The 9,762-nt window shown below is 34.6% G+C and overlaps 1 long non-coding RNA gene across 1 annotated transcript in view; it reads left to right on the top strand.

Annotated features, from left to right (window-relative positions):
* Positions 1-2,690: 2,690 nt before the first annotated feature.
* LOC107718875 (uncharacterized) overlaps positions 2,691-9,762 on the top strand; it is a 9,786-nt gene continuing 2,714 nt past the window's right edge. Inside the window, exons 1-2 of the long non-coding RNA XR_001637465.1 lie at positions 2,691-2,771; positions 5,589-5,761. This is a non-coding gene — a long non-coding RNA (uncharacterized LOC107718875). The remainder of the gene's footprint in view (positions 2,772-5,588; positions 5,762-9,762) is intronic.

The raw sequence follows: 9,762 nt of genomic DNA on the forward strand, positions 1-9,762 counted from the left end.
TAAATAATATTGTATATGAGCAAATATCCCCATACATCTTAAAGATCTTCTGAAAGACTAAACAATCCTGATTTACCGGTATAGATCATATGAGATATTTGTATTTTTGATACTGAAACAATGGCCACTCGCTCAGTTGTAGTTCTGTCACGTTTGAGAAGGTTCTCAAAAAATGTTGGCTTTGAAAATTGTGATGCATTTGGCAACGATTTAATAGCTGTGGAGTGAGTGATTCTGAATTACAGTGAATTACTGTTTACCAATGTGCAAAACATAGTTCAGAGGAAAAGGAGGAAGAGTGACAAAGGAGAAAGGGAGGAGGGTGAGGGGTGTGGCTGGGCCACTCCTTTATGCTCAAAGAATGACAGCAGTAACAATAAGTCAAAATTTGGTCAGAAATCAGGAAGTTTAGCAAAAGGAGAAGATTAAAAGTTCATGTTGGATCAGTGTAAATTACTTTAGATTAAAAACACCTTCTGCTTTTTGACATATATCCAGGAACAAAGACGTGCAAACAAAGAGCTCAAAGGACAGTAGGTTTCATTCCAGCAATCAATACTTATGCTTGGGATCTATTCATGATGATTCAGAACTGGACAGTGCCAAACAGATATATATATATATATATATATATAAAAGCAATTAGATCTTTGTTGTGCATTAAGAATGTTATGCTCAAATAAAGTATATATAAAAACCCAAAATACAACAAATACAAAATCTCTGGTTTGTGGTCAATATTTCAGAAAAGCCTTATAGTCTGAATGGGGGTCAGAGGTCAGCATTCCCAAGCTGCCTTTCATGCTTAGCTCAGGAAGCCAAAATAGCTCAACATGTGCAGCAGACATGGACATGCGTTTCCGCGTCTATTCAGCTAAGCACTCTTTAGAGAGGATCACTGACATGCCTCAGTGAGAAAGACAATGCATGATAAACAGCCTCATTGTTTTATAAGAGACAGATGACATATGGACATGCTTGGAGGAAAGTGCTCTTCCAAACCCGTGTAATTAATGTGAATGAAAGCAAGCATTATTGTAATATTGCAGTCTTTGTTGATTGATTAAGTGGTAAAGGATTGTTTTGTAGGAGACTCAGTACACTTTTTGAATGCGAACAATATTATAAATACCCTTGTCACTTTTATTCAAATGAATACTACGATGTTAGAAAGAGCCTAACTTTGTCTTCAAACATCACAGGAACTGAAATAGAGACTATAACTTTTCTTAGTTAAAATGTCTAAATGTCTCTGGTGGCCCTCCAGGATTGGCAAACAATGTATGTAATGTAATGTAAGGTGTTATTTCTACCAGATACATTTTGTGCATAAATTCTAAAGAAGTAAGTTTGATTCAGCCGTTAAACATTTTTGAGACTTGACTGCTAATGTAGATGCTACCGCATATTTAAATGGAATATGACTATGTATGTTTTTCGTGTGTGTTTCATAAATAAATTTACTATTTATTTGTAACTATACACTCTAAAAAATGCTGGGTTAAAAAGGGACAAACCCAGCTATTGGGTTGTTTTGACCCAGCGGTTGGGATGTTTTGAACCCAACCAACCGGTCAAAACAACCCAATAGCTGGGTTTGTCCCTTTTTAACCCAGCATTTTTTAGAGTGTATAGTTACAAATAAATAGTAAATTTATTTATGAAACACACACGAAAAACATACATAGTCATATTCCATATAAACCCAATAGCTGGGTTTGTCCCTTTTTTAACCCAGCGCTGGGTTATATTTAACCCAGCATTTTTTAGAGTGTAAAAGGAATAAAAGATACAAGATTTATATACAACTTTTCAATATACATTACCATTCGAATGCTTGGGATCTGCAAGATTTTTTTTATGTTTTTGAGAAGTCTACCTGTAGGGCATATTTGAAATACAGTAAAAAATAGTAATATTGTGAAATGTAATTACAACTTTAAATAATAATAAATAAAAAAATAAATGTTCAAATGTAATTTATTCCTGTGATGCAAAGCTGAATTTTCAGCAGCCATTACTCCAGTCTTCAGTGTCACATGATCCTTTATAAATCATTCTAATATGCTGATTTGCTGCAAGAATGATTTCTTAATAACAACGTTGAAAAAAGTTGTGTTGCTTAATATTTTTGCTGAATAAAAGTATTAATTTCCTTTCAATAAAAGTAATATAATCATACTGACCCAAACTTCTAAGTGTAGGCCAATATAACAAAAAAAGCATAATGAAAAAATTAAAAATAAAACTGAAACATCCATAACAATCAAAACAAGGTTTTAGAATGACCTGAAAGACAATTTTGATTGATAAAATAAATAATAGGCCTACTCCAGGAACACAAACAGTAAAACATAGGAAATACGCAAAATGATAAAATGTACCTTCACAGTTATAGGCTAACTTTGGATAAAAACGTCTGCCAAATGCATAAATACCTATGTAGATTTACACAACAGCATAGGGAAAATTCGGGTAATGCCATTGAGATGAATGGTAAAAATAGACCAATTTAACTGCATTTTTCTTGTACTCTGTAACGAAGAAACTTCAATCCACTCACATGGATCTCCTGACAGCACATCTGAGGCACTGTATTTAGATGAACAGCTGAACATTCCTCAGTGCTGGAGCGACCTCTGATGGAGCTCCTGAATCACAGCGGGTTCACGGCGGGTTTGACTCTGACCAGAGGCTCTTGACAGCCCGAGGCGCTGCCGACAAACTTCACTCCGGGCGATACATGGACAAAGGAGGACAAATAAGACAAAGTAAGTTTCACGCATTTACAAATAAACTGTCAATAAATGAACTGCTTGGCTGCTGATTCGTGAAGCGAATAAGTTGGACAGAGAGGCGACTGTTCCCGTTGTTTGGCAGGGTGGGACTTTTCATCTCTACTCATGCATTTGATTATAAACATCTACAGTGCACTTGCTTGTGTTGTTTATATAGGGTTAGAAATTTTCATTAGAAATATTCACGTGCATTTGATGTTTAATGCAGACTAAATTATGTGATTTTTCCCGCCATCTGCTGCACTTTCTCACTACCAAATAATGTTTAGTTATAACCCTTGGGAAGTTTTGGCATAGAGAAGTGCCACGTTTCCGCCGTGCGATTTTTTAATTGAGTAAACTTGTATTGAATGACACACAGAACAGGACATTCATATTTGTGTCTGGTGCCATCCCAACTGCAGCTTGTCCACGTTCCCATACAGCCCGGTGCTGAGCCTTTACAAAAATAATAAGGACCCGGATTATAGGTATAACCCCTGTTTGAGGTTAGAAATGTTGCTTACAGTGACGTCATTATGAAGTTTGGTCTAAGATAATAAACTATTACACTCATAGTAGTTATGTATTGTTTAGAGAGAATATAGGCTATGACAACCCTGCTGACAGAAATATATTCTTAGACGTTTAGCTTATGTTCCCATATTTCTGAATGTTCTCTGAAGGTTCAAAATAATTTTTTTAAAAACGATGTTACTTTTGTAAGTACATTACATTCAACTAAAACATATAAACACTCCATGAACAATGTATAAATAATGTTTTTTTGCTAACATTTTCAGAACATTATTAAAGGGATAGTTCACCCAAAAATGACAATTCTGTTATCATTTACTCACCCTCTAGTTGTTCCAAACCTTCTGTTGAACACAGAAGAAATTTTGAAAAATGTTGATAACCAAACAGTTGATGGTATCCATTGACTCATACAGGTTAAGCTATAGGAACAACTTGTAAATGATGACAGAATTGACTTTTTTGGTTAACTATCCTTTTAAAGACCAGATTACTTTCTATTTGATCATAACTTTGAGAGAACCTTGCCAGAACGTTCTGAGAAAGTTCTAGCCAAAGCTCTAAGAACATTTCCTATTAGCAGGGAAGTCATTAAAATACAATTAATTTGCTCAATGAAGCTCCTTACTCATCAACTGGAATAAAATAAGTGGGAAATTATGAACATGAATGTGGGCAAATGTTTTCACCTCCCATGTATTTGTAGGCTAATGGAGTTTTAATCCCTTTATTTAGAGTTTTTTGTTTGCAATGGACTTTACCCTGAGTTTAGGACAGACCACTGTGGATTTTCCCACTGAAAGAAAAACAGTGACAGACAGGTGTAGACACACCCGAACAGATTCATTGACTGGGTTTGCATGCACAAGAATATACTGATATTAATCAGAATGTGGGTATATTATAATTATTTTTGAGTCATGTAAAACACCTTATTGCCATAAGCCAGTATTCCAGTTATCTGCAAATTCAACACCATATATATACATACATAATATAAAAAATTTCGCCATGTAAACGCCTCATTCAGAATATTATCTGTTCTGTCTATAAGTATCTGCGCATGTACAAATGAAGGTGACCTACATTTCATTCATGACCTACATTTTGTGATTTTGAGTGAGAATGAAGTTACTGTGCATGATTAGTTTTTTTTTCTTCAGATTGTTATTGTTGCATACTTGTTTGGAATAAAGGGTTAATTAGAATATGGACTTTAATTGGAAAATATGCTTGTAAACATGGCCATTTTTCCCTGAATGGCCCCTGAATGGATTCATTTAAATACAGCATGAGATTTGGCTCTCCAAGCCTGTCCGCACCTGTTCTCTGATTTGCTGTGTGTGGTCAGTCCTGTTCTCCTCAATAAAGCCTTTGCCGTCAATGCAAAACAGGGAACTCTGTGGTTTGTGCATTTGCTTCTATTGTTGTGGAAGAGAAGGAACAGGGACATAGGCAATGTTTCCAGGATGTTGTTAAAATAAGTACTGGTGACTCAGAGGGTAGAGTCTGATCCTGGACTCATGAGGAAAACATTATGAGGAGAAATAAGAAATGTGTTCCTGTTTTGAGTTGTTATTTTGAAAAACAATACACTGATATTGAGTTATGTGAGCCATCATGATATCACATGAACTTTACAAAATTGTTTGACCATTTTTGTCTGTGTTCCAGTCAGCTGTTGTTAATACGAAACACTAGGTTTATGATGGATTTTTATAATTTAATAAGTCTCAGGGACAAGAATAAATAAAATCTATACATAAAAAAGTATGAAAAGTAGCAATGGCTGTCATATAAAAAAAGAAAAAAGGTGTATTATTTTAAATAAAAATCAACCCTTGGGACATAAAACTGGCAAAAGCCAGCTATGTTATGCAAATGCCACATATAGCCGTAACATGATCTGTCATGCCTGGAAGTCATTGACATTGAAATGAATTATTCAGTAATCACTGAGCACTATTATCAAACTAATGAGGCATTGCAATTTAATAATGGGTTTAATATCATCAAAACCATCACAAGTGTCCAGAAACCATTCATGAGTGTAAAATAAATTATTAAGTTCAATTAATCAGTAAATCTGATTGATTCCATAAAGTAATCAGAGCCATTTGATTAAATTGACCTGGCAGTGGTGAAACTGCTTTTAGCTGTATTAGCTGCCGGCTCACAGATTGTCTCTCTTTATTCTCTCTCTCTCTCTCTCTCTTCTCTCTTGCTCCAACCCATTCCTCTTACTCCACCCTCCCTATCTCTCCATTCACAAAGTCGTCTCAGTTCACAAGACAGTCGACAGAGTAAGCAGAACAAGGCAGGGCAACCTTAAGCAGGTGTAAAGGACAGTTTGAAGAAGGACACAGGCTCCGTGTGTGACCTATCGTCTGTCGGCCCGGGAGAGCGGCTCTGCTTTCGTCCAATGCAGAGATCATCTATCCGTTGTTGTAAGTAGCTCTAAACTTCTTTTATGTTTCTGCCTCTTAGTTGTAGCTCTCAGCTGTTTTTATGTCCTATTACGGGACCCTCGGTTGAGCGTCAACCTGCTGTTTATGGGATATGACACAAATGGGTGCAGTCTTTGGTGCAGTCTGTTTGGTGTCCAACCATTATTAGAGAGACTGCAGAAACCCTTAATAGAAAGAAGACAGGAAGTAAGTGTGTTGTCTTCTGGTGCTGAACTGATATCAGTCCACAGTGGTCTTCAAAAGTAGTCATCTACTGCTGTGTGGCAAAAACGACATTTGTTGCTACACTCTTAAAAATAAAGGTGCTTCACGATGCCATAGAAGAACCTTTTTGTCTAAATGGTTCCATAATGAACCTTTAACATCTGAAGAACCTTTCTGTTTCACAAAAGGTACTTTGTGGCGAAAGAAGGTTCTTCAGATTATAAAAAGGTAAGAAAGAGATGGTTCTTTAAAGAACCTTTGACTGAATGGTTCTTTGTGGAACCAAAAATGGTTCTTCTATGGCATCGCTATGAAGAACCTTTTAAGCACCTTTATTTTTTAAGAGTGTATCAGTGTAGTCTGCATTATGCACTCTGCTGGTGTTTGTTTTATCTATGTAGAGTTTTGCACTTTATTTGTGTCTTATAGGAAATGTTGTACAAAATTTGAGGTACTCGAATAAGTAACGAACATTTTGGTCATTGTTCAATGTGACAAGTGGTATCCTGTGATTATAGAAAATATATGTACATTACCATTCAAAAGTTTGGGGTCCGTATTGAAATGAATACTTTTATTCATCGAGGATGCATTAAATTGATCAAAAGTGAAAGTAAAGACTTTTGCATTCTTACAAAAGATTTCTATTGCAAGCAAATGCTGTTCTTTGGAACTTTCTCTTAGTCAAAGAATCCTGTATCATGGTTTCCACAAAAATATTAACCAGCTCAACCGTTTTCAACATTGATAATAAGAAGTATTTCTTGAGCTCTCAATCAGCATGTTAGAATGGTTTCTGAAGGATCATGTGACACTGAAGACTGGAGTAATGATGCTGAAGATTCAGCTTTGTCATTACAGGAATAAATTACATTTTAAAATATATTAAAATAGAAAACAGTTATTTGTAGAAGTTACTTATAGTTACTTTATGTTAAGTTACTAGTTACTTTATCAACTATGACATTGTTTATCCAACTGTACTGAAAGCAGAAGTTCTTTTTTTGCTTGTAGGCAACAGTGAAAGCAAAGTAGATCAGCTGATCACTTTTATAAATACTGATGTCATTTGATACACGAGCATAACTTTGACCTCTTAAACATAGATCCCTGCCCAGCTTACCAGCACATATCATGTGTTTGCTTTCTTGCTACTGTATGATTGTTGCCATTTTATCTCATATTTCAGATCTCATATCACTACATCATCTTTTAGAGGAAACAACATTTATAGGAAGAACTTTAATGAGCCACAATTTGTAACTTTTTATTTGCAGAGCTCAGAAGAGTGCATCAGTTCAGCAGATAGGACGTTTTTATTATTCATATTATTAATCCTCGGGTTAATTAGTAACATGCACGAAGTCCACTCTTTGTGAGGTATGATTTACATTGAGGTAAAAAGCTGAACAAACCACAAGTGAGAGAGAAAGGGAAGGGCTGGAGGTGGAGTTCAGAGCTGTGTGAAAAGTCAGAAAAATCATATCTCATTTTTGCATTCACATTGTTCCATGTACATTTAATGAACTACATTTATTGTTGTCCTAAAGTCTCATATGGCTCTCAAAAATATATTACAATGGTTTTTAAATGAACAGAAGTGTAAAGGCAGTTTTTGACCAAAAAAATTGACATTATTACTCGTCCTCTTATCTTTCCAAACCTGTATTCTGTAATGTTATAAGCAAAGATTTACACAGTTTAAGAGACATGGTCGATATGCTGTCATTGTATGGAAAAAGTGACATAAAGATTCTTCAACAGGGTATGTGCAGGTCTTAAAAAGGCCTTGAAAAGTCTTAATTCACCCTTCCACAAATTAAGGCCTTAAAAAGGTCTTAAATTACAGTCATGGCATTGAATGTTGCATACACTGCAACAAATGAATATCTTCCTCATTATTTTGTTTTCCAATACAAATATCTAAACTTCCTTAAATCAAGTTACATTTACGTACTTGCGATGCAAAATGAAGATATGAAGTCACAAAATTATGTGAGTTCATGTTCAAAACAAGAGTAAATATCTCTAAATGGGGAATGAAAAAAAAAAGATTTTTTTTGGAGCCCATTAGCAGATATTTGTACTTGGTTTAATCGTAAAATTTCATTTGGATCTTTTCTAGTAAATGCATCTTCTTGATTCAAGAATCCTAGACATTTGCACAAGACAAAAATACCAAGGAAGAATATCATTTTTTGTCAAATTCAATTTTTTTTCCAAAGTTATGAGAAGGTAAAAGTTATTTTCATATTCTAGTGGTTGAATATGAAACCTCATATTCAGAGGTTGTTTTTTTCCCCAACATGGATTGAAAAAGCAGCGGAGATCTGTTAGAAGTTGTATTTTGTGTTGCTAATACAACTAATTGAAAAAAGACTTACATATTGGCGTATTGTGTTCATTTCAATTGACTTCTTAACATTTCTTTGTTTGGCCTTAAAAATGTCTTAAATTTACTTTTATAAACCTGCAAAAACTGTTCAACTATTTCTTTTCCATGTACAAAATACTGTCATATTGGTTTGGAACAACAGGCTTCTACAACAAGTGCTTTTTTCAACGGCATATTGCAACATCAGTGTTTTATTAACTGTATATTGAGCTCATAATCTTGTTAATTCAGCTCAGCATATGATTTTTTTTGTCCTTTTTATTCGGAGAGAGTGTGTGCAGGACTACTCGTAGGCAGTGGGGATTGTTTGTATAATAAATCGGCACACATGATCAGATACAGCAGTGATAGGAGAAACTTATCTATCACCTGGGGGGCAGAGACAGGGGTTCTTCTTTAGATCTCTTTTAGAAACACCTGATCTCACTTCTGAGAGCCGACATTATTGCATGGCTTAAGACTGTACAACTTATTTGAAAATTGAAATGAGCTGTTCTCTTTTAAAGGTTGTGGAATATCAAGCAGAAGGTCATGGATGATTCCTCATGTTTTTAATTTTCTGCATCTCTTCATGATGAAAGAGATCTAAAGTGTAGTTCTTGAGGAACTTATCTTTCAAAACCATAATTTAATCTGATTTTGATTGTGCAGACTGCCTTAATGTTCTCATTATATCTGTATCCAACCACACCTTTGTTGATCTGTCATGGTTTATTGGTGGCAATCAACCTACCTGATCTGGCTGATGCAGATTAGAGGAAAATATTCTCGTAACTTCCAGAATTTTACAGAAATTGAGCTTATAGTTCCTTGTTCTACCCATATGCCTGTTCCAAAATGTATCAATAGCCTTGTCGATGCATAATATGCATGCAGTTTTCAAATAGACCTATTTTTTTCTTCCATTGTATATCTGCATAATTTTAAAGACATAATTTTCTACATAATTTGGCTTTTTTTGATGTTTGATGAATTATTAAAAAATATGGCAAAACATCTTTGACAAGGCACTTTTAACTCTTAAAGAGGATGGCATTTTTTTTTTATTATACAAGTATTTTATTGTAATTGTTATAAAAAATATATATCTTTTTATCTTTTTAAATGTTGTTTATCAGAATCAGAATCAGAAGAGCTTTATTACCAAGTATGTTTACACACACAAGGAATTTGACTTGACGACAGAAGCTTCCAGTGTAGAAGAAAGTACAAACATAGTGCAGACATACATGATAGTGCAGACATACATAGGAATAACACAGTAGGGATGTAATATAACACTAATATAATAAAAAAAAGAAAAATTGAATAATGTACTATATACAGAAATAGAAGTATAGGAACAAAAGTAATTGTTTAGATAAATGTACAGATATGTTAT

The sequence above is a fragment of the Sinocyclocheilus rhinocerous genome, unplaced genomic scaffold (assembly GCF_001515625.1).
Source record: "Sinocyclocheilus rhinocerous isolate Xijiao unplaced genomic scaffold, SAMN03320098_v1.1 scaffold1595, whole genome shotgun sequence".
Lineage (NCBI taxonomy): Eukaryota > Metazoa > Chordata > Actinopteri > Cypriniformes > Cyprinidae > Sinocyclocheilus > Sinocyclocheilus rhinocerous.